Source organism: Aulonocara stuartgranti (assembly GCF_965226115.1).
Source record: "Aulonocara stuartgranti genome assembly, chromosome: 18".
NCBI lineage: Eukaryota > Metazoa > Chordata > Actinopteri > Cichliformes > Cichlidae > Aulonocara > Aulonocara stuartgranti.
The window spans coordinates 35,422,921-35,426,800 of NC_138954.1; positions in this window are offsets into that span (position 1 = coordinate 35,422,921).

Below are 3,880 nucleotides of genomic sequence, written 5' to 3' on the forward strand. Positions count from 1 at the left end.
CCGTGTGGTTCTGGGATCTTTGCTCACCGTTCTCATGATCATTTTGACCCCACGGGATGAGATCTTGCGTGGAGCCCCAGATCGAGGGAGATTATCAGTGGTCTTGTATGTCTTCCATTTTCTGATGATTGCGCCCACAGTTGATTTTTTCACACCAAGCTGCTTGCCTATTGTAGATTCACTCTTCCCAGTCTGGTGCAGGTCTACAATACTTTTCCTGGTGTCCTTCCAAAGCTCTTTGGTCTTGGCCATGGCGGAGTTTGGAGTCTGACTGTTTGAGGCTGTGGACAGGTGTCTTTTATACAGATGATGAGTTCAAACAGGTGCCATTCATACAGGTAACGAGTGGGGGATAGAAAAGCTTCTTACAGAAGACGTTACAGGTCTGTGAGAGCCAGAGATTTTCCTTGTTTGAGGTGACCAAATACTTATTTTCCACCCTGATTTACCAATAAATTCTTTATAAATCCTACCATGTGGATTCATGGATTTTTTTTCACATTCTGTCTCTCACAGTTGAAGTATACCTCTGGTGCAAATTACTGACCTCTGTCATCATTTTAAGTGGGGGAACTTGCACAATCGGTGGCTGACTAAATACTTTTTTGCCCCACTGTATGTTATGATTTGGCGCTATATAAATAAAATTGAATTGAATGTCTAAAACTAAAACTAAGAGCCAGGATTCAACCTCAGCCAGGCAGAAGGTGAATGAGTAGGCACCACTGGTGGTGGTGCCTGGTTTTAGAGGCTGTATATCTGAGTGTCATCAGTGTGAAAGTGGTTTTTAAAATATACACTCAAGTGTGCATTTTAATGCAATGAAAATGTTTTCATACACAATGAAAACAGCATTATATGCAGCTTGGAACCCTGAGGTATACCACAGGTCAAGGGGGTAGTGTTAGAAGACTCATTTCTGACAGAACAGTAAATGCTGGCAGAAGAAGAACTACTCAAATAAGACTTCTGATACACCAGTCAAGATATGAAAAAAAATGCAGTATTAAAATCCCGTGATCGAACGAGATATTGCTCAAATCGTGTGATTGCACAATTTGAGCAATATCTGAGGTAGGCGTTCAGACAGAGGTAGTTAGTGCTGGGTGAATCCCCCCACCAGTGGCTTAAATCAGTTTCTGTTAATGCATTGTGGTAATACATCTAGGATCAGAGACTTGGACACTTTGAGCGGATAGCCGGTCCAGACTTCTGTACAGAGGTAACTGGGATCTTAACAGTAGGCTGGCACCATCCGTGAGACTAAACACATATTTATAATTGTTAAACTTTCTGGATGCATGCTCAATCATCCAGGTAAGTAAATCCCCAAAAGTTGATTCTGTTCATCTGGACGTTTTCAGTGGGAGAAACGTTTCGTCACTCATCCAGGTGACTTCTTCAGTCTCAGCTGACTGCAGGTTTCAGGTCAGTTCCTTGATCATTAATATGCAAATTCTTCATTGATGACAACTGATCAACAACCACTGATCAATGTTCATGAGTCCCATTTACAGAGAGTTGGGGAATGGCTGCAATCACAGCATGTAAGATGGTGACAGTTGTACCCTTAGGCCCCCTCCTCGATTCAGAGATGCTCTTTCCCTTTTCACGTAAACGGCCTCCTTGACTCCGCCCTCAAACCAGCGTTCCTCCCTGTCCAGGATGTTACATCCTCATCATTGAAAGAGTGTCCACTGGCCTGTAGGTGTGAACAGACTGCAGAATCCTGGCCTGACGAGGTGGCTCTTCTGTGTTATTCCATCCACTTTGGTTGTTTGGTTTCCCCGATGTATAAATCAATGGTCATGAGAATTGACTTTAATTATGACCAAGGAACTGACCTCCCAGCCCATTGTTCCTTCACTGAGCTGGTTTCAGTCATTATGCAAATGTACTGTTTATAAGATTGAAACCTGCAGTCAGCTGAGACTGAAGACGTCACCTGGATGATGATGAAACGTTTCTCCCACTGAAAACGTCCAGATGAACAGAATCAATCTTTGGGGAGTTTTTAAACTTGTTTAAACAGATGAGAGAGAATAATGTGTCATTTATATGTACCAGGCTTGTCAACAGTATTAGTTAGGGCAGAACGTGAAGCTGGCTAAGAGTGATCCAATACAATTATGAAGGTAAGATACCTGGGTGGATCTTTATTGTACAATGTAGTATTAGTTCTGAGAAGTGAGATCTTACCAATTTTTAGAAAACTGTCACACTGGAGAGGTTATAAGATAACATACACATATAAGAATACCAAATACATAATGTACTTTGTAAATTTATTCACTGGTCATCCCCAGAATATATGCCAGTGGCCAGCCTCCCATGTCATGGCCCAGGGTCCCAGGGTTTATGTTATGGATGTTACGTTATGTGTATGTAGTACCATATCACCCTATTAGAGCACTTCGCTCTCACTCTGCAGGCCTACTTGTTGTTCCTAGAGTATTTAAAAGTAGAATGGGAGGCAGAGCCTTCAGTTTTCAGGCCCCTCTTCTGTGGAACCAGCTTCCAGTTTGGATTCAGGAGACAGACACTATCTCTACTTTCAAGATTAGGCTTCAAACTTTCCTTTTTGCTAAAGCATATAGTTAGGGCTGGACCAGGTGACCCTGAATCCTCCCTTAGTTATGCTGCAATAGATGTAGGCTGCTGGGGATTCCCATGATGCACTGGGTGTTTCTTCTTCACTCACTATGTGTTAACAGACCTCTCTGCATTGAATCATATCTGTTATTAACCTCTGTCTCTCTTCCACAGCATGTCTTTATCCTGTCTTCCTTCTCTCACCCCAACCAATCACAGCAGATGGCCCCGCCCCTCCCTGAGCCTGGTTCTGCCGGAGGTTTCTTCCTGTTAAAAGGGAGTTTTTCCTTCCCACTGTCGCCAAAGTGCTTGCTCATAGGGGGTCATCTGATTGTTGGGTTTTTCTCTGAATCTATGAAGCGCCTTGAGGCGACTTTTGTTGTGATTTGGCGCTATATGAATAAAATTGAATTGAATTGAATTGAATTGTAAATCAGGCTAAAATTATATTCTAAGTAAATAAAGTTGCTTATGTTTGGTCTTCTTGTAATTGTGAGTTTTTATTAGATCATTTAGTTTGTGTTTAGTTTCTAGCTCTTTGCTTCTTACTGATGATAGTTCTCCCTCCCTCTGCGTCTCATCTTCTCTTGTGGTTTGTCAGTCCTGTCTCCCCAGTCGCTGTGTCAAGCTCACGTGTCTTGAGTGTGAGTTTCTGGGGGAAGGTGTCGGAAGGCCAAAGACACAGAACATCTGACCGACCTCCATCAGAGGACAGTCACAGGGAAAGTGTCCCGACTGCACTCCGATGTCCGTGCGGCACACAAAGAGGCCAAGTTACCACCAGGGGTAGCAGGACAGACTGGAGAAGAGTGACAGGTGGCGCTGGCATAAAAACCCTCCTGCTGATTTCCCCGAAATGAGGAGCAGAAGAGCTGCTGGAGAATCCACCTCGGAGGATGTTCTCCCAGACGAATGACTCGATCGAAGCTGATGTTTTTCAAAAGCTCCAGGTGGGTTTGGATAACATTTTTAACAGTAGACAATGATTCACACCTTCCATTTGCTCACCTTCACCTCACACCTAGATTAAAACACTACCTGCAGCCCTCACCTCTGACCTCCTACCTGCACCAGGATCTGACGGTGTGTCCACCTCCTGCCTGAAAGTCTGTGCCGACCAACTGAGGCTACGTCCACACTAGCCCGGATAGGTTTGAAAACGGCATTTTCATCTGAAAACGCTCCGCGTACACACTAGCATTTTTAGTCGTTTTCACAGAGTTGTGCGTCCACATTGAAACGGCTAAAAGCGCTTACGTTCCAGTCCTGCACATGTGTGAAACGCAAG